The sequence below is a fragment of the Marmota marmota genome, unplaced genomic scaffold, assembly GCF_001458135.2.
Source record: "Marmota marmota marmota unplaced genomic scaffold, marMar, whole genome shotgun sequence".
NCBI classification, from domain to species: Eukaryota; Metazoa; Chordata; class Mammalia; order Rodentia; family Sciuridae; genus Marmota; species Marmota marmota.
In genome coordinates, this window is record NW_025999968.1 from 5,218,903 (window position 1) to 5,241,581 (window position 22,679).

General features: G+C 34.4%; 1 protein-coding gene across 37 annotated transcripts in view; it reads left to right on the top strand.

Annotated features, from left to right (window-relative positions):
* The window catches only part of Zbtb20 (zinc finger and BTB domain containing 20), an 809,739-nt gene that overhangs the window by 556,116 nt on the left and 230,944 nt on the right, over positions 1–22,679 (top strand). For 7 of the 37 annotated variants that reach the window (XM_048803867.1, XM_048803871.1, XM_048803887.1 and 4 more), the window contains one exon: positions 4,882–4,981. The exons of 29 other annotated variants lie outside the window; for them this stretch is intronic. The gene's annotated coding sequence lies outside the window, so the exon portion shown is untranslated. Of the gene's footprint in view, positions 1–4,881; positions 4,982–21,208; positions 21,229–22,679 lie in introns of those variants that run through there. One more of the 37 variants, XM_048803880.1, reaches the window with a different exon arrangement.

Here is a 22,679-nt window from a genome sequence, read left to right on the forward strand (position 1 = left end):
TATAACTCTGAGTTGTAAAATGGGACTGATGGCAAAGTGATTGGTTATAGATAATTAATATAACCAATTAAATTGGTTAATGATAATTAAAGAGAAACAAAGAAGAAAACTGAACAAAGGATATATTCTGTGCAAACTTTGAAGTTTAGACTGTTTCAGGGGTCCTTGTCATGGTAAGAAAGATGTCCACCTCACCACCACCACTACCACCTAAAAAGAATAGCAGACAAGTGACAAAAGGAGGCTCTTGGTAACATGGGAATTAAGAGAAGGGTAAACTAATGCTATACACATGAAGAGGGAGGAGGGAGTTGTTGTGGACACAGGCAATGCCTCCAACATCCTGCACAGAGATTTGTGATCAGGTTAGAGTTACTTTACCCCTTCCCCAGGGCATTAGAGAGGAATGGATCAGGCCTGACATCTTGAAGCTCAGCTTTTCCAGAGGCCTAAGAAGGAGGGCAAAACAGATAGAGCCAGATTCTTCTTGCTGGCCTTTTTATATCCAATTCTTTAATTTCTACATTTACAAATTAAAATGTTTTCCATTTAAATCCAAGAGAAAAGCTTCTGAAGGCAGTAAAAATCACTCTAGTTCTTTAGTGGTTAAGAGTATATGGGCTTTGGAGTGAGGGAAAACTAGTTTTGAATCTATGCAACTCACATATTTATAGTTAAGTATTTAAATCCCTAAGTTTTAGTTCCCACATTTGAAAAAAAATGAGAATGCATATACCATAAAGCTGTTGTGAAAAGATTGAATTACACATGTAGATTGTGCAGCACATGTGGTATCTGGCAAAGGATTATTAACAATAAAAATTTTATTCAATAAGGACTATTAGTTTTTGCTGTAATGTTCTCTAATCATCCATTCAAAGCTCTGCCTCATCTTACATTGCTGCTTTTTGTCTGTTTCTTCACATTCGGGTTCCAGTTTGACCTGCTTCCCCAGATAATACTGCCCCTGCTTCAAAAGCTCTTGGCTCCTATGTTCTTTGTTATATCTAGAATTATTTACAAATTCAATACCAACAATAGACAAAAATTTTAAATCCAAAAAGGAATACATGACATTTGAAGAGCACGTTTCTTAAGTTCTAAAGATATTCTTTATCCTTTATGACACTAACCCTGAGACTATGCATGTCAAGTGAACAGGGAACAAGGATTGTATTATTGTTTTCTAGCCTCCTAGGAGGTTAAAATGACTTAGCAAAAGTAACTGGATGGCCTAACATGAAGAATCTTACATTCTTTTTTTTAATTTATTTATTTTTTTTAGTTTGTAGATGGACACAATATCTTTATTTTTATTTATTTAGTTTATGTGGTGCTGAGGATCAAACCCAGGGCCTTATGCGTGCGAGGCAAGTGCTCTATCACTGAGCTAAAATGCCAGCCCAAGAATCTTGAATTCTTGATTCCAAACCTGCCAGGTCTCCTTTCCCTTCATTTTACAAAGTCATCCTAGAGAGGATGATCCTAAGTGTTATTCTTATATTATATATTCATTTTTATTACACAGCTAAGATGCTTTCTGGATTTGTATTGACCCCTTAATATTACCCTTATAACACAGGGAGAAATCTGTAATTCCTTGTTAAACAGCCAAAGCCATCCTGTCACCAAAACTATCATATGTTAGATCACATGTCAGTGTCTGCAACCTAGCCAGGCCTTAGCTCTCAGGATCTACTTGTTGCAAGTGAGTTTATGTGCCTTGAAGCATATGGCCTTGATATATGATACCAGAGCAAAAGAGCAAGGTATTTCAAGCTGGCCACAATTTTATTGACTCTCACAAGCTTGCTTTGTAGTTGTTCCAGTAAACTAGATGAGAAATTTCTGATGCTCCAAGCCATCCAGTGTTCAGGACTCCATTTCATGATTCAGAATCCAACAAAACAACTCAAGAGTGCTGTTGTGTGACCCTGTGACCACATGGATAAATAATTGCTTAGTAATTCTTTTTGAGGCAGAAAATTCTAAACATGGAGGAACCATTTCCCCTTAATGGGAGCCAGAAATCCTATGAGTGCTTGAAATGGCATTCACAAGTCTGAATGGTAAACAGATAAAAACAGGAGCGCACCAGTTGCACAAATGACTTGCTTGTCACAAACTTGTCATTGCAGTAATCTAACATTTCTTTCACAGAGCCCGACGGAAAGTATGGAACAAACAGGCCCTGCTGACGTTTTGGCTCTGTTAAGCCTTCCTCCAAGCTAAAGCATCTGCAGCATCTTCCTGTTCTAGACCCTTTATCTGCTGAAGTTAGCTGATACTGTACATGTCAAAGAAATGTTTGACTATTGCATTAACAAGTTGATGACAAGCAAGTTATTCCTGCAATTGAAATACTGCTGCTTTTAGCAGGCTGCCATTTTGACCTTCATTTTATTATAAAGAAGAACCTTAACAGAGCAAAGCACTGGGAAGATACCAGCATTGTTGGCCCAGGCTTGTGCAGGTCAACAAAGACCACCTATCTGGTCATAGGTGTGCTGGTATAGTGGGCATACTAGGCAATTCCATCAGAGTTATGAATGGGATTTCCTAGTAAAATATAGATGTTTTGAATACATTGGACTATCCCAAGGATTGCTCTTGGAGGGGTAAAATCAACTACACGAAAGTTCATTTTCTTTTGCTTTCTTTCTATTCCATACCCCCACACAAGTGCATGCACATACACACACCTGGGTATGCTTTATCAAATGTTAATGGCTGGGACACTTAAATGAAAATTGTATATTCCCACTATATACATTGTTTTTGCCAGTTCTTATTGTTCCTCCTTATTGGTGGCCTCCCCTACTCTACTTCTCATTTGGCATAGTATCTAGAACATCTTAATCTAATCAGAGATATGCCCTTATCTCCTGAAAGGCAAGTAGGTAGCGCCCTCACAGAAACCTCAGGCAGCCCTCCCTAAGACCTCGCTAGTTCATCCCAACCTCAGCTGCCAGCAGGGAGTGCTCACACACTGTGTAACTGTTGACTCTTGTCTGAAGAGTCCTCCTCCCCTGGGGGACCCACCCTCAGTGGGTCCCAGCCTTATCAGCCTACAGAGCCTGGCTGGAGCCTGTAATAGGAGCTTGCCTATGGCCCACCCTGCTAAGCATTCTGCTTTTGTTGGTGCCATAGGATATCAGCACTTGGAACAATGGAGCATTTGCCCTAAGACTGTGGCTTTTCATAATACTGAGCTTCTCTTATTCACCAGGGTGTCAGGTGCCTTGTATTCTTTTTAGACCCTTCAGGTCTGTTCAGGGTACACTGATGCTGTCTGGTCTATTTTAAATATTAACATGAAAAACTTTCATTCTCTGACTTAAGTTGTGGCTAGTGCCACAGATGCTTTCATTTTTAAAAGTCTTGTGTAAAAATGATTATCATTGTTCAGCCATGAGAGCCAAATTTCTTGCCAAAGTGGTGTAGGCTTTAATTTTCTTTTAGACTTGGCAAACTGACCACAATACTGTCTCCCAGATGAATGCTTTACTCCCATCCCAAATATCTCATGCTGTAATCTATACCTCCGCTTTATGGAACAACTACCTCAAAGGACAGGTGGAAAGAGTGTGAGAAGAGGGCCCAGTTCTTGATACAGTTAAGGACATTGTCTCTGGAAAAGGAAGTGAGGATAGTTTGAGGCAGCAATTGAAGGTTTCTCAAAAGAAAATATGTGAATGAGCAATTTGAATTTTAAATAGAGTTTTACTGACTTTTTCTTTCTTTTTAAAGTTCCTAATAGGATTTCCATAATGATTTTGTGTTTTCTTTCTTAATAGAACTTAAATGGCAAAGAAATGATATGCTATTTTTGATTCAGAAAAAAACAAAAGTCTTTTTTATGGGAACTCTCTTTTTAAATACACATTAGGAAATAGATAATGGGGGGGGGGTTTCTCTTCCTATCAGGGGAGAGCTAATTAGTGTGTACGCTTGTGCTTTTAATATTTATTTACTTATTTGATTATGTATTTATTTTAAGAAAGTAAGAAAAGAAGGAAAACACCTCTTATACTAAAGTAAATTCATTGGATTCATAGAAATTTTGGGCATAAAAGCGTTTTGAGCAGACTGACTTTATATCACACTCTGACTTGAGAAATCTGGATACTAAGACCCAAAGATATTTAATAAAATGAACCAACATATACAATAGTCTTGTGGCAAAGCAAGGCCTAAAACCAAGGGCTAACTTTCAATTCATGCAACACCCCTCAGAGATTACATTACATTTTTAAACCTTTCTTTTAAACAAAGTCTCATTTCAGTAATTTGCATTGGTGTGCTTAAGTCTAATAGGGCAGTTGCTGTTACAGTAACTAGGACTTGGTACCGGCTAAGCTAAGGAATGTACATTTGAACAGACTGAAGATTTTTTTTTTTCTTAGTTGTATTTTATCTGAGTAGTGTAAGGAATCTTTATTATTTCAATTATTTTTTTTCTTTTAAAAGACTTCATCTTGTACATGAAAACATTTTTTTAAATAGGTCTGTTCTTTTAATAAGTATTCACTTAAGTAGGTCATATTCTAACATTCTTGGAGATAAAAAAAAATTATCAGATTAGCAGAAATCTGTGTTTATTTCCCCCACTTTTAGCTATGTTTGAATTGGTCCTTGTAATTGTTAGTTTCAACAAAACACTGATTAAGTCAAAACATCAATGTTTTTGTTTGTTTGTTTAGGTTCTTTTTGTTTAACACCAGAAGAAAATAAAATACGCATTTACCTTATCACAGCTATGATAATTACATACTCTATTTTTAATTTATGCAAAACTTATTTTTGAGGGTTTTCTTTTTGTTTCATTTCTCTGTTTTTGCATTTTCCAAACATCTGTACCGTGGCTGGTGGCAAGAGTAGCAGTGGCTGGCACTTTTCCTCCACATTGTGAGAGAGAGAGAATTGGCTGGAATAAAACCTTGCTTTCCATATGGTCAACTTGAAATGCAGCATTGAAAAGGTATCGTCTCTTTTTCTTCTCAGAAACCAGAGGTGAAACCCATGAGCAAACAGAAATATTAATGCCAATTCACCTGTTGATTTATCTCAGAAAAGACCTTGGCAATGCATCTCCCGATATCATCAATTGAAAAACTTAAATAGATGATCTTTGTGTAGTGGTAGCATCTGTCTATATCAATAACATATGCTTCTGGTCACTTGTTTAAGAAAGCCTAAAATTCTATACAATGCTAAGAAATGAATTGAAACTTTTGCTTTTGGTTCACTTTGTAAATATACTTGCTGTGAAGTACTTATTACTTGGGATCTATTGTTAGTGACAGTAGAGAAAAGATGACACTACTGCTTTCCTTACCTAATTCTAGTAAGGAAGAATGCAGTCTTTGTCTTAAAAAAATATATTTTTTTAACACAAAATATTTCAAACACATAAAAGTATAAAGAATCATATGAAATATAAGGATCCAGAACCCAGGTTCAAAAAATTTTAATTATTTGGAATATTTGTTTCTGAATATGTTTCTATCCTTTATTATTCCATCCTAAGTTACTTACAGTGTGACAAACTAAATGTGTAGACTGATGAGTTTAAGATAATGCCTGTGTGACAATACCAAACCCAAGATATAGAACATTTATAATACCTAGGAAGAGTCCTTGTGCTCTCTTCTACTTGATATTCTCCAAAGCTTTAACAAAAAGTTAAAAACAAGCAAAACTATTCTGATCTCTATTATCATGAGTTAGTTTTATGTAAGTTACATGCTATACTTATATTACTAAAATTAATTTATTGATTCTCTCATTGTTGGACACTATTTTCAATGTTTTCTGTTGACAAACAAATTAATATTTTTATGCATATATATACAGCAAGGTGGGATTGCTAAAAATTAAGAAATATGTATTTTTTGAGCTTTACTAGGTATTAAAACATTCTCTTCAAAGTGATAGGATAGTACCAATTTATATTCTCATTAGCAATCTGAGAGATTTCCCATCTGAAATGGTCAGATATAAAAATTTTTGTCATTTTAATAGGGATTAGTGTCTTTTTTTCCATTTATAAGCTATTGGGATTTCCTCTTATGTGCTGCCTATTTATGTCTCTTGCTTATTTTTCTATTGAGTTATTAGTTTTGCTGTCACTATTTTGAAGGTTTTTGCTTTGTTTTGTTTTGGCATCAGTTGTTGTTATAGTATTCCGGATTCTTTTTCCTTTGGGCCTTAGAGAGGACAAATATCTTTTCCCAAAATTTGTAGTTTGTATTTTAAATGTATCTTTAATAACATTAATGTTTTAAAAACTTCTAATTTTAATGGTTATTGATATTTTCCTTTATGGTTTGTACTTTTATGTCATTTAAGAAATCTTTCCATATGCCAAGGTCATAAAGCAAACTTCCAATATTTTCTTCTAACAGTTTTTAAGTTTTGCACTTTATATTTAGGAACTTTATTTCATCCATTGTACTGTTTTTCTATCCCTATATTAATACCATAGTGCTGTGGTTACCATTATTTTATAATATTCTTGCATTGTTAAGGAAGATATCTCTACCTTGTTCCTTTTTAAAATTCTCTTAGCTCCTCTTGGCAGTTTGCTATTTGATATGAATTCAGAGTCAGTTAAGTTTGACAAAAGGCCTGCTGAATTTTATTTGTAATTACATCAATTTTAGAGAATAATTTGAGAGGAAAATTGATATTTTTGTAATGTCTCTTTCTGCCCATTGACTACATCCCTGTACTTATTCACATCTTCCTTCATGTTATCTAATAAGTTTTGTAATTTTCACCATAAAGGTGTTCAACCTATTTTGTTAAGTGTTGTCCTATATAACTTAGAAGTTTGTGCTATTATGTACAGAATCAGTTTTCTATTTCACTGATTATTAATTATGGTTATTATTGGTATATATTCAGCAATCTTATTTCTTCTGGTAATTCTTTTAAGTTTCCTACATGAACATGTATATCATTAACAAATAATGACAACTTTTCTCTTAAATTCCAATTCATAAATATTCAATTTATTTTTCCTGTCATATTACATTATTAAACCTTTACATCATGTTAAATAAAAGTAGTAATATTAGAACTATCTATTCTGTTTCTTAGTTTAATGGAACTATTTTGGAACTGTAATGTTTGTTTGGCACCTTTCCTCCACATTGTGAGACAGAAATCAAAATTACTATGGTAAAGGAAGTACCCATAATCCATTTATACCTTGCTAGAAATTTTTAATTAGCAATAATAATTAAATTTTATCAAATACATTTCTACATCAATAATATAAAATATTTTCCATTAGTATGCTAATATTGTGTGCATTAATATATTTCCTATATTAAGAAAATTAATATTAACATTCCTATATTTTTATATTCTTGGAAGAATTTTTCACTGAAAAAAATATTTTTTTAACATTTTACATAGTATATTTGCATTGATGATTATCTCTTAATTTTCATTTTTAAAAATTATTATTGAAGAATTTTGGTGTTGTGGTGGTACTAGCATTTTAAAATAAATTGAGTAACATTTCAGTTTTTTTATAATTCTGAAGCCATTTTTACACTACAGGGATTACCTAGCAATAAGAGGGGCTTCATAATTAGAGATTAAAGTAGTAAAAATATTATCCCTAATATTATTTATCTGAAACTTCTCCCTTCTTTAACTAATTGATAGATATTTTTATAATTCATTTACTTTTTTCAAAAACTGGTTTTGATTTTGCTTATTCACACTATTTTCTTCTTTGTATTCTATGGCATTACTTTTTGCTTTTATCAGCATATGTTCTTCTATAACAATTTTAGATCATTTTTATTTTTCTAGATTCTTGAGATGAATTATTACTCATTTATTTCAATAAGTGTTAGTAGCTTTTAAAATGAACTCTAAGTTTCTCATTGGTTGTATATTGTATTTTGATGTATAGTTTTGTTATATTTTAAATAGTTTTTATTGACCATTATAATTTGTTTTTAATGTTTGAGTTACTTGGAAGTGTATTTTCTGCTTTCTAAACATATTTGCTCAATTTTTATTATTGATTCTAAATTTAAATGCATTGTAATGAAGCTGGGCAGTGTGGCTCATATTTAAAATCCCAGCTATTCGGGAGGCTGAGGCAAAGCATCAGATCCAAAGTTCAAGTCAGCCTGGGCAACTTAGTGAGACCCTGTTTCAAAGTAAAAGAAAAGAGGCTGGGGACATAGCTCAATGCAAAGCAAACTTGGTTTCAGTCCATAGTACCAAAAGGTGGGGAAAAAATACAGCATCGCAATGAGAAAATGTGTTTTATGTGGTTTTAATTGGAGAAAAAAGTCTTTTGAAATTTCTTTTATGATTTTATCTAGTATCTATATTTTACTGTTGGTCTTGAAATGTTTAGGTGGCTTAGTTGTTTCTGTAATGCGCATTATAAAATATTTATATGTATTTTAATTATGTATATTTCTAATAAAAATAAAATCTACTTTTTAATATTTTGGACACTCTTAATATAAATAAGATGCTTAGGTGTTTTATCTGCCTATTAAACATCAATGTTGTCCATGTAATTATTGGAGCTTTAGTTTTATCTATTTGTTTTTAATCATATGGAAAAGTGGTTATCATTGATTTCTGAAATCAATGCTTGATTATATAGTTACATAACTTAGGTATTACTGTGCCCACTGTTACTCTTGAATCCTATAGCTTCTTTTCAGGGTTCAGTTATTTTTATTGTTAAATTACCCTTTTTTTAGTGAGGACCCTGGGTAATACTATCTTTTTGGATGTCTAAAACTTTTATTTTGTATTTTATCTTTAATAACAATTTATATGAATATTTTTGTTCAGAATTTTGAAGATGATATTCAATTTTATCTGTAACCCTTACTCTGTCTACTCTTACCTTAGATAAATCTGCTATCAATCTATTCTTATCTTTTTATAGGTAATCTGCTTTTTCCTCTGGAAGCTCTTAAGACTTTGTCTTGTAGTTTCTCTTAAATGTGACTGGTTGTAAATTTATTTAGGATTACCAGTCATGTATTCAGGATATACTTGTGAATGACAGCACTCCAATTCTGCAAAATTCTAAGCTGTTGTCTTTTGCCTGATTGTTTCTTTGTCTTTACCTCCATTTTCTTCTTTTGGAATTCTGATAAAATATATATGGATGTTTCCTAATCAGTTTACCATATCTCAACAGCTATTTCATTTTCTAAAAATCTAGTTTACCTTCTGTGATTTTTTTCTAAACATATTTCTTTAAACTACTTTTCAACTCAATTCTCTTCTTGAAACTACTTTAGGTTACCCCATTATTGCACCTTTAATGTCAAGGAACATCCTTTGAAATTTTCTGATTCATTTGTCTTATTTGCCTATTCTTATTTTATTACTATTTTTGTCTAATAATAACATTTTATAGGTATGATTATTTTATCTCTTAGCATCTCAAACATACTCAAGTTAATTTCTTAAAATCAAATTCACCTGGAGTAAATGCTCTACTTATTGATTTTGGTGGTTTTCTTAGCATTAGATTTCTTGCTATATTTTATAACTTTTTTTTACGAAGTGGTGTAGTGATGTGCTGGCAAATGCCTGTAATTCCAGCAGCTTAGGAGGCTGAGGCAGGAGGATCATGTTTTCAAAGACAGCCTCAGCAACTCAGTGAGGTGCTAAGCAACTCAGTGAGATCCTGTCTCTAAATAAAATATAAAAAAGGGGCTGCGGTTGTGGCTCAGTGGTTGAGTGGTCGAGTATCCCTGGGTTCAATCCTTAGTACCAAAAAAAAAAGAAAAAAAAATATCTTACAGTTACTGTTGATCATAAGACATTTTTGTTTTGTCTCTTATTTCCTTTTTCCCCTTTTCTTTATTCACACATCCCTTTCTAGTGATTTATAGTTGCTTGTATTTGGATTGTTGAATTCCTAGGCCCAATCCAAATCTTAATAGCAGCAACTCTCATCTTCATTTCTTTAAGAACATTTGATCCTAAGATGTATCTCTAACTTTCTACCTCTCAATTTCTATAGCAGGCAGTAGTGGGTCAAAATTTTTGGCAGCCAGTTGGAGTAGTAAGGGGAAGGAGGGTCTGACTGACCATTTCATATTCATTTTTACTCCATTATGCTAAAGGGCTAGTTTCCAGCCACTAAGTACTTTAGATCCAGATTTCAGCATGCCTATGGCTTTAGCACCATGCTTTGTATACAATCATCTTTTTAAATCTGACTCAGCCTATTTGGTTTTCTCATTTTATATTAAAACTTTTTAGTTAACCATGTAACTTGGACAACACTGCCTTGACTTTTACCTCTCTTTTATGTAGATACATCATTTAAAAGCAAATAATATTATAAATTACAGTAATTATTGATCATTCTCATTTTATAGAATAGAAAATTGAGGTAAATAGCCTAAATAAATTCTCACTTAGGGAAAAGGTTATAACTAGAAAATGGCAGGAATAATATTTCAGTTCTGTTTTCCCTACCATGAAAATTAGTGCCCTTTAACTGCTAGCCTATGATGAAATTCTGTGTATGTGTATGCATGTATGTGTCTAACTTATATTGAATTTAGTAGATAAAATAAGTGAAATAATTACTAAATTATTACTATTTTGTTAAAAACTATATCTACTTCTACCTCAAAAATTTTATTTTATATTTTTCTGTGCCTCGATGCTTCAGTGGTCTTTTCTTTTTCTCTCTCTTCCAACTCTCCTTTGCTCTCTTATCTTTTGCTTTTAGTATATGGCCGTAATTTTTTTTTTTGTTTTGTTTGCTATTAGTCTAGCGATCTGGAAGTTTTAAAGCATAATTTATTCTTCTAGTAATGATTACTGTTATTTTTCTTTAAAATTACTTAAGGCCTATATTTTTATTTTTCAGCATTAAATAAATTGTATACTGTATTAAATCTCCTTCTATCATGCAACTTCTCAGTTTTTGTTCTAATACATCATGTCAGGTATAAAATATTATTAAATTTTATTTATTTAGCAATAGAGAGGATGATCACAAAATGATAGGTCATTTATTTGTGATAGTAGAGAGCTTCCAATAAAAAGTAGATGCTTAATATTTATTGAACTTCAAATGAATGGACATGTTTCATGTAGACACCCATGCACACAGAGAATGAGAATATAGCTACAATCCCTTTAGTCTTTACTGGATAACCTACCATTTTATTTAAAACTTGTGTTTTGTAAACTGTTGAACCACCATAAAATTTAATAAATACTGTGTCAATTCTTTCATCAGACAAACACATGCTTTGTGAGCCAATCCTCTGTAATCAATGACCTTCCATTCAATTTAATTTCATGCATACCTATTTCTACATTTGCTCCTCCTGCACCTACCCCACGCCCACATATAATAAATATATTTGGTGAGTTCCATTTCCAAATTAGTGCCTACTGTTAAGTTTTCATTTGGCAAATGCTATGAGATTTTTGAATATGAAGTTGTGATTAAATAGTAATAATTGTATCATTAAATGGCTATTAGCCCATATTCTTCTGGAATAGTTCATGTTTCTTACTATTTAAATAGAGTCATTTGAAGTAATTCTTGTTTTATTTTTAAGTGTAGTTCTTAAATCCTCAACTATAGTCCAAGGAAATTCTTTATGTGATTTTTTTTTTTTTTTTGGAAAATGGAGTTTTTCATTGGTATCAAGAAACGTAGTGATGATCTATAACATGCTAGAATAAAAATATTGTGCTTTTATTGTAGCAAAAATAGATAAAATACAACAGTATAGACTGAGGGGAAAGCAAAGTATAAACTGGGTCTTTTGCTGATGTGCAGATTTTATGGAAATTTAAATGACATATTTGATTGATTGATTTATAAGAAGTACATATTATTTGTATTATAAGAACACTCAAGCCTCTATGTGGTATGATTTTAATGATCTTTTATACATAACAACAGATTGAAATTAAACTGTCTTTCTAGCTATTTCTATTCTTTAAATTATAAAAATGATTTTTATTATTCCCTACTGGAAAGCCATTGAACTGAGAATCAGGAAACTTGGTTTCTAGTCCTAGTTGCGTCATTTAACCAGCTCTGTACCCATGGGTAATACATTGAACTCTTTAGACCAGTTTTTTTCTTTAATAAATGTAGAGTTGGTATTCATGCTTTGTAAACCCCCTTCCATTATTTGTGTTTCATTGTTCTGCACTGTGTCTGTATGTCTGTATATAGAAATGCCCACATATAAAAACATAACTGATTATAGGTCCAATATAGCAATAACCTAAGTTATTCAACAAGACTTATAAGGACATACCAAAGAATGGGATGAATGTTTCCCTGAACAAGGGGATTGAATTTTGCCAAAAAGTGAATAACTGGGATTAGAATAGACATGATAAGAGCATTATTTTCAAAAGCATTATTAGGCACCTTTATGTAGAATGGATCACAATGGAAGAAATCCGAAATACAGACCAGGCTGACCTGATACCATGGTTCACGGTAAGGTAAGGAAAGTTCAGTCCATAGTGTTACAATCAGAGATGAAGTAGAATCAGAAGGTTCAAAGAAACTGTGATACGTATTAGCTCAAATAGAATTTTTTAATTATGAAAGAATAAAAATGTCTAACAAACATGAAAAAGTACCATAACTCACTAGCACTCAAAGGCATGATTTATTTAAAAAAAATTTTCAATGCTGGTAAGTGTGCAGTAAAACCAGCACTCATATAATAGTGGGAGGTATGTATTGACACAAAATTCTGCAAATTAATCCAGCATTATATTATCGAGAACTTGTCTTTAAAAATGCATTTTCTGACCCAATAATTTCACTTCTAGCCATTCTATCTGTAGGAAAGGGATGTCAAACAAGGATTTATGTACAAAAAGGTTCATCACAATGTCATTCAAAAGAGAAAAATAATTTTAAATATCCAAAATCAGAGGTATTATTAAGCAAATTATTGTCCATCCATATATCATTGCACATCATTTATTCATAAATTGGATAGTTCTTAAACATATTTTAAAGAATTTTATTACTAGGAAATGCTTATGAAATAATGTAAGTAAAATACCTGGTTAAAAAGAAACAAACTTGTATATATAACATGGTCTCAAGTTACAGAAATGAAAGTATTTGATTATGATGAAAGGGAATACATTAAAATATGAACAGCAGTTATCTCTAATGGTGGAATTGATATTTTATTTCTTCTTTGGTTGAACTTTTAGATGTTCTAAAAATATCCTAATGGTGAGAAAATTTTCAGCAAACAGCAAATAATCTAAATAATGAATCCCAAATTTGATAATAATTCAATTTGAGAAAAGAATACATGTCAAATTCCAATTTATTCAGCTTCTAAAATAGAAGGATATATAGATTTTCAGTTTCCCCAACCTAAACGGTATGATTTTGTTTTCATAGCCTACTGATTTTTTAGTCTCTCATTTTCTTCCTTGGATCTTTGTACCAGCACCATACTGACCAGCTTCCACTCTGACATTCCAAAACCTCATTTTCCTTAGAACTTCATCTTATTCATCACTTCTGCCATTAATGTGCTCAAACCATATTTGCACGTATATGAGATCATCTTGTCTTATCACACAGGAAGTAGTCTTTCTAGATAATTCCATGTTTCCAATTGTCTTTAAATTTTTAATTTCTCCGATTATAAAGAATTTTTAATCTTAATAGCATTTTTAGTAATTAAAAAAGATGAAAATGAAGCAAGAAACACAGTCAATATGTTGCTTAGAATCACTTATATTGGGTAGAATTGGGTACTACTGATAAATTTATTAAGTACCATTCTCAAAAATAGACTCTCATCCTATTGCTTTTCTATGTAAAAATGAATAAACAATGACTTACCTGGCTTTGTATCCAGAAATTTGGACAAAAGAAACCCACTTGGTGAGAATGAACCACATAAACTTTAATTGTTCAAAATAAACAATAACTTTAGTCTGCTTTTTTTCTAAAAATCTGTATAAGTAAATATATAATCTTTAAAATCCAAATTCCTTTCACTAGCCAGTGGCAAAGTGCTAGAGTAAAAATTTCCAGACTTCACCTTCTTTCCTTTCTGCTAGGAGAATGAACCAGTCCCCCTTCTTCACACCTCCACTGACTGTGAAAGTTAATTCAGAACCATTTTTACACAAGCTCATCTCTTTTTCAGAACTGTAAGTCTCATGAAGACAGAGACTATGTATCTTATTACCTTGGTTCTGACAAAGTGAGTGATTATTGAAGGTATTGATGAAGGATAAGCAGTTTAGTTGATTTTAGTATCTATAAAATAATATAAGAAAAAAAGTTACTTGGAGATAAACACCTCTCTCTGTGTATTATAACCAGCCTTACTAGCATTTAGGTAAGTGCCTTTAGAATGATATGAAGCTATGGGAGTAAATATCTCTCAAGAACTTATTTTTCCTCAAGACTGAGAGAAGTAGTGTAATTCTTAAGAACTCTTTTAGTTATTAGTGTCACACCCATGACAAGTTACTCAATCTCTTTGAATCTCAATTTTCTCATCTGAAAGATGGGAATAGTAATAACCCTTACCTGGTACACTTTGCTGTGGGGATTGGCTGAGATAGTGCACATCCAAAAGCAACATACCTGGCTAAGCCATAGGGCTATTATTACTAGATTTAATAACTTCCAGGACAGATGGTTGTACTTGTACACACATCTTGATGACTAGCACAGAGCAAACAGGTATATCACCAAGGCTCTCACTTGGTACGGACTCAGTGCATAAACCAGTGTTTTTCAGTCTTCAGTAACAAGAACTACTTGGGAAACTTGTTTAAGATGGAGCCCTCTGAGTCCCACATGGAGAGATAATAATTCAGTCGATTTTCTCAGAGGTAATACACTGATATACATCTTTTTAACATGCTCCCAGGTAGTTCTGGTGTGACTAGTCCCAGACCAAGCTTTGGCATCAGGGTAACTTGATCATGAATCATCTCTAAACCTATAGCCTCCTTCCCCAGAATTCACCCTGCTCAGAGCTATGTGGCTTTGCTATGGGAAGTCTTGCTGCCCCACCCCTTCGCCCTAACCCATTGAAAACAGAGGAGAAGAAAAGGGAAGACAGGGTCAACTGAGAAAACCTGAGTAGCTACAGCCAATTATCAGTTATTTTGTATTATTTGGACTAATGATCTGCATTAGTCCAAAAGTGTGCTGACTTGAGAGGAAAGCTTGAACTTTAGAATAATCGTTTCCCCCTATAACTGTAGAAAGCCTGGCTATAGTGAATTCTGTCTCCTGTTTTTTTATGGACTTGCTATCTATAGAACATAGATGAATAAGCACAATTGAAGTGCAAAGTGTTAAATGCATGTTTCGATCTAGTCAATGCATTTGCACATTGAAGTAATTAGGACGTATTTAAAAGCATTCTGCTTGCAATACTTTGTTCTCCATTTCCTACAAATCAAATTAGTGAGGGGTAGATTTGATTTTTACATCATTTTGAAAATATTTTCTTTTTCTTTTTTTAATTTCCTTAGTATTACATTTTTACAAAGTTCAAAACACAACCAACTGTGACTAAATTCATAAAAACAAAACAAAAAGTCCAAAGTACAAGAAAATGAAAACCAGCACAGAGCAATATGCAGTAGAACAATGTAAATCATACCTCACAAATATAGTTGTAATAATATACCTTATCCATGTCTGATCAATTAATAACAAATACTTGGATAGTAAATAACTCATTCTTTTACTTTGATTGAGAGCCCCAAATTTAATTATTCATTTCAATGCAAATACAGACAAAAAGAAAGCAAGTTCTACTTGAAAAAAAATGTTAACCATCTCCTGTTTTCATTGTATTATATCTAATGCAGTGAAGGAATGTGAAGAAAGAATATAAAGGGTGCTTTCTTTCCTTGCTAACAAAGCATTTCAAGCAAGATTATTTATGTTTTAAATAAAGTTAGATTTGCAGAATCAAGAAATGGTCATGGAGCTATGTAGCATAAACAAACACAGACAATTTAAATCCCAACTCTGCATACTATCTGAATGATCTTTGACAAATTTCCTCACCTCTATAAGCCTCAGTTTTCACATACATAAAGTGAGGGTCATAAAATCTATAGTGCAGAGTTATTGTAACAACATGCAATAATATATTTGAAGTGCATGGAACTTAATATATACTCAATAAGTGACACTTGTCATTACTAATTTAGGAAATAAAATAAAAGATCCCAAAATCCTCAGAGAAAAAAGGAAACATAACTAAACAAAAATATTCTATGATCTCACTTTCCCAGAGGATATTTACATGAGTCACAAATTTTATCCTATGATTTTATCAAAAGTCCTACAGAAGTAGGACTTTTATTATCTTTTCTCCCCCACCAAATTATTTCCTTTAGTACAAATTAATGACCTCAAAATACACATTTGAAAAATACCCTTTATACTTTTCAAGTACAGTTGGAATGAGTAAACTTTACTAATAAAAATCATCATATTTTTTGTTGAAGAAAAACAATGCTTTTTACTGGGCTCCATTAAGTCCTAATTCTTTCTATTTTCTTACATTGTGATAGTTCTAGAAGTATACATGTCTATTCATAGAAGTGAAGAAGAGAGACTGAAACAAGAATAACAGAATGATCTGTACTTTTTAGGAAATAGAGAGGGTGCTTGTTCAACCCTGTGTTTCATATACAGAAAGCACCTATTAAATAAATGAGGAATAACAAAGTGTTAAGAAAATATCTACATACCATAGAAGAGCTAGCTCAAAAAATAGTTTATGCAGACTATAGCAGAGAGCCCAAAACTTCCCTCTGGAGGAGCCAACGCCTTGTTAGTTAGTTGGCTCCATGTGAAATGACAGCCATCTTTTTCCAGGGCCACAAGTTCCTCACTAAAATAAGCAGCAAGGCCACTAAATGTGACTGATCTTTAGTCAGAGAACCATGATATATCAGAGCTGGGAGGAACTATAGAGATTTTTCTACTCTGAGGGCCTTATTTCTCAGCTGAAGAAACTGAATAATGCTAAAACATGTGGTGGTCAAGTTTGATGGTTCTCAGACTTAAGTTTCCTGATTCCAGTCTAGTTCATTTTGTATGTCCCATGCTGCCTTGTGTTCCAGGCTGTATGGTGCCCTGGGGATTCCCATATGACTTAAGTAGCTTCTCTTCCTATGACCAAAAGGGTGCAGCAAAGCATCCAGCGATGCTTCTGATTGTAATCATCTCACCAGTCATGGCATTTTCCATAGAGCCAACAAGGCTTACTTGAATCAAGTTCATTTTTTTCATTAAAAAAAGAGATATATCAAATTATTATTAACCATTAGCAACTCATACAAATTGCTTAACTCCTTTTCAACTGATTGTTGACTAGAGCTAGAAGGAATGGAGGATACCATAGTTTGATTAGAGATACGTGAAGGGAGAGTTCTGTCTTCAGTGTGCTTCCCAGAGGAAGGAAAGGCAGGATAGGCTGTGTGGCAGGAAGTCACATAAGGACTTGGATCTTAGAAAAGTAGAGAAGAGATCAAAAGAAGTGGATAAATAGAAGAAAGAAAGGGTTAAATAAATAGAAGGTGGATAGTACAAGTAGATTTAATTATTTGGTCATTCAGTGCATCATTTAATGTCTTCAGAATTCCTTTGCCCAGTAAGGAAACCTTGTATCCACATTGCTCATGTCCTGTTACAATTTAACATTGCTACTATCAAGTAATAATTAGAATTCCCTGAATCAAGTACTAATGTCATCTATGAGAGAAGAAATACAGCATTTGGTAGGTAAATATCGTCCCTGCCCACCTAAAGAATGGAGGAAGTGTTGATAGGGTGTTGATGGTGAGTTAAACTGGCATACCAGGAATTTTTATAAATGGTTTTCCCATGCTCCATTGAAGCTGTGGCTTAGATTTTAGTTGTATACCAGCTGTGCGTGCAAAATCTCATAATTATTCTTACTGTATTAAGCATTTTATAGCAATTTTAGCTCTAAAATGCTATGCAATAGTTTTTATGCAAGTGTACCAGACATGTAAGCTGTTCCAATGAAAACATTTCCTTTCTTTTAGACACATGGTTTTAGGTTTCCAAACTTAGCTCTTTGCATTGATGGAAGAATCTTTAGGACAGACATCAGGTTTTTTTCTTTTACTTTCTTTCTGTCTCTGTCTCTATCTTTCTCTCTCTTTCTCTCTCTCTCCCCCTCTCTCTCAGGGGAGGGGCAGTTGGCTTGTCTTGCACAAATGTTATTCTTTCAAATAGTCTCATCAGAAAAGGAGTAATTGTCTGATACAGATATTAGCAAGCACTGATGCTGAGCACTAGTTTCTCTACAATCTGTCCCATTGAGAAAGGCACCAGCAAAGAAGCTAGGGTGATATCTGCATCCTTGCAGGGTACAATGACAAATAGGCAGAAGGACCTGGACATCACCTCTCTGCAGAAGTCTGACACCTTTAACACTGCTGCACATGCTGCTGCGCCCTGCAGTGGCAAGTCTTGGGCCTGAGCCCAAAACTGGTGTGGAGTTTGAACCCTTGGCATTCTGGCCCAGGGCCAAGTGCTATCAATGGAACCCCACTGACACCTTTAGTTATTCTTCCTAGATTAGGATAGTAATTTACTTGTCTCTTTGATTTCAAGTGTCTGGTTTTGTTTCCAGATGCCTCCCAGCTCATCTGTATTCCAGGGGTTTCAAAAGACTTTAACCTCATTGGTTCTTTCCTTCGTCAGTTCCATTTGGTGAATACAGGAGGGATACAGAGAGACTAGAGAAAGCAAGAGAGGGGGTTGTGGGGTGTGTGTGTGTGTGTGTGTGTGCGTGTGTGTGTCTGTGTGTGTGTGTGTGTGATGTAGAAAGCATGTAGGGAAAGCTTGGTGAGACTGCAGGAATAAATGAAAGGCATATTCACTTTCAGAACATCAGCTATTATACCAGAGCAAGTCAGGATGGAGTTTAAGAGGTGATGTGTAGGACAATGTAGTGAAAAATGTTATTAGATAGATTCTTCTGTAAAAGCTCTCCAACCAGCAGTAATCTCAATCCCTCCCAAACGATTGCAATATATGAAAGAGATAGAGAGACCATAGAAATTTTATCCTAATGCCAATAAGGTAACAGCACTTGGATTTTAACATGTGATAGTAGGAAAAGGCATTTATACATGGGTGTCATTTCATGTTTACAAGGGTCTGTCTAGCACTGTTTATTGATTTTACTGAAATTTTTCCCCAGGACCCTGTAGATAGATAATTGCTAGAAATGTCCATCATTAGCACAGCAACAAATGCAACCATTGCACTAAGAAAAAGATGCACATAGGACCCTGCAAGCAAGCATCAAATGGGGAGGAGGAGAGTCACACAACAACACGTGCAGCTATAACCCCAGGCAAACACACACACACACACACACACACACACACAGCACCCTGTGTAGCCATTGCACTGAGAAAATACACATAGCTCCCTGTGCAGCCATTACACATCAGGAAAATACACACATGACACCCCTATGCAACCATCACACCAGGCAAAAGCACAGACATAAAATGCTAAGTCAATAGGAATGAACAGCTCATAAAAGCCTACTGGAATAGATCACATCACAGCCAGGTACATCTGTTCTCAGCACTAACCATTATCGTTAGCTTAAAATGCTTAAAATCACTGCGCATCCTCAGGTCTAGGGACAGATTATTCCAAGAAGATTCTGCTAAATAGATTTGGCAATGCAGTGAAGGGGACCTCTCCTACATTAAAGTGATGCATTTTGCATCTCAAAGGCTGTCAACTGTATTTAGAGGAACTGTGTGATTGAAGAACAATGCTCCAGGGTAGGATAGCAATTTTTCTAGCCCTTCTAAATCTGGAGGTGATTTTTACCCCAACTTGAGTGAAACGTACAATTGAATGGGTAGCTCTCAGATTGGGAGGTGACTAATAGAAGCAGAATTGGAAATAGCTTTCAACTTGTGCTGCAAAGGAAGCCACTACATTCTGTTTTAAACTGGAACTCTCAGCAATGTCATATCTAAAGGTCTCAGTGAGGTCAGACTTCAAGCCATCAACTTGAGATAAATAAGTAGCAACTACACTCCTTGCTTCAGAGGGTTGTCTGCACCTCTGGGGGGAATAAAGGAACCACCCACCTCTTCTTTCGCCAATGCCTTCTCTTTATCCTCTGGCCTTGGTCTATGATGTTATCCAAACTGTGTGACCCAGGGGTTAACACACTACAAGGGAAACTCAACGTGAGCTTCTGAAGAGTGGCCCAAAAGAACTGGTTAGAAAGAGTTTCATGCTTGCAGTTCTATCTTTCAATTATAGTGGCGTTTTGTGTTTCTACTGAGTGAGAGAAGTTTCAAGCTAGCTTGTTAAGAATGATTTACACCATAATTCTAGGAAAAACAAATGTGAGTGACTGAGATTTGAAAGGAAAGAGTAGGGGGGAAGTGCCAGACCAAACAAATCCTAAGTAAATAGGGTGGTTTTGGGGGTGGTGGTGGTGAGTTTTTCATTACAGTCTTTGCTTTAAAAAAAAAAAGGAAAGGAAAATGTATGTATTGTTAGTAATCACTGGTCTCACCTGGGAGGATGAAGCAAAAGAAACAATCCCTCTTTTTGCCCCCTGTAAAAGCAAATTTTCCGGAGAGGACAAGTATTTCCCTTAAATCCCCATGCAGCATCTTACTGAGAATAAACAGCACTGGAAATGAGAACTCATAATTCCACTTTTCCCCAAAAAATATGGCAGGAAAAACTAGAGTTGTTTTCTTAGGGTAAGAGATGGGCATTTTCCATAAAACAATGCACTAGTGACCTGAGGTAATTACATGGTGACTGGTACATACCCCATGGTATACCGGAAAAATTGCACGAAACCAACATGATAACTACAGTAACTCTAGTTATCACTACCATATTATCTCCTGATAACTATGTAATTAGTTTGTGTCATCACCCTAAACGTATGCTTGTTCCAGCTACTCTAGTAAGGGGGGAAAATAAACTTTTTTGCAAGGGGAAAAAAAAAGCTAATGAAGAAAGTTGCCAAGAAGAGATATTTTGTAATCTGTGCTAAATCTCTGCTGGAAAACATGAACAGTAACGAAGCTGAGAAGACAGTAAAAGAAATTCGGGGCAAGGTGCCAGACGCCCAGACGGAAGGAGAATGTGGACCAAAAGATTGCAACAATCGGGTAATTATGGTTTATGAATTTCAGCTTTAATCTGTAGTTCAGTGAGTCCTGATTAAATATCTGTTAAACACAATTAAAGTTTGTTTTTGTATTTCACCGTCTTGATCAGAATAATTAGAGACTGCGTGTTTCATGTCAAAAGTAGCAAGAGGAATTTTAGTGAATGAACATTGTTTTTAAAAGCCATTTGTAGCACCAGCTGTTGGCATTATTTTATATTTTAGTGTTATCAGCATAAAGATGGTCCTCTGGATGCTGAATAGTTTCCAGCAGGACAAGGATGTTACGCCGTTAGGATGGGCCTGTGCTGATGAGGCATAAATGTTTAAGGGCTAGCGTTCACCAGAAACAATGGGCAGGGGAGATTAGGTCAGAGAAGCAGATAGTTTAGGTGGAAGAAGAAAAGCATTTGAGATGAATTTACCCAACCAAGGAGCTAAGAGGAAATTTCTCATAGTATAGTCATTCATGTCAGCACCTGCAGATGCCAGTTACTTATTGAGACAGGTTGTACACAGTGCATGAAAGGAAGGCACAAGAAAGATGTGGTGAGAAGAGCCAGAACACTGATCTGGTTGGGACTTGGCTAAAACACATGCCATTTACTCCTAGAGTTGGTAGAAGGAAGAGCTGAAAGTTGTTATCATGTTAATAGTTCTGTGGCTGTGAAAAGCAGTAGTGAATTCTGCAAAGTTCAAATATAAAAGGGATTAAGTAAAACTGGACAAAGGGGTAACAGTTCTATAAATCAAAGCTAAGATTTATGATTTTCATATACTTCTGCCAGGAGAGAAACTAGAGTTGTAAGCTATTATCTCTTTAAATATTATAAGAGTATTTGTAAAAATGTCTATTCAACTTACTATAATATGAGGTTTAAAGAAATAAGACACTGTCTTCCTTTCCATTTGAAATTGGGACCCTTAATATTTTGGTCCCTGTGATGGATGGATAGAGTGGCCCTTAAAGAAGTCAACATCTTAGACCTCAGAATCTGTGAATATGTTGTTGCCTTACATGGCAAAGGAACTTTGCAGGTGTGATTTACTTAAGAATTTTGGGGTCTGAAGGTCATCCCAGATTAGCTGGGTAGGCCTTATATAATCATAAGGGTCTTTTTAAAATAAAGAGGGAGGCAAGAGTAGTAGAGTCAGAGAAGGAAATGTGATGATGGAAGCAAGGATCTGAGAGAGAAAGATTTGAGGAGGCTACGCTGTTGGTTTTGAAGGTAGAAGAAGGACGCATGAGCCAAGGCAGTCACTAGATGCTATAAAAGTCAAAGAAAGGGACTCTCCCCTACCTAGTTCTTCCAAAAAGAATTCGGCCCAACTGACATCTTGATTTTAGGACTTCTGACCCCCCAAACTGTGACAAGTTTGTATTCTTGAAGACATTAGTTTTTGGTGATTGTTATAGCAGCAGTAGGAAACTAATACAGTCTCCTCCTTCAC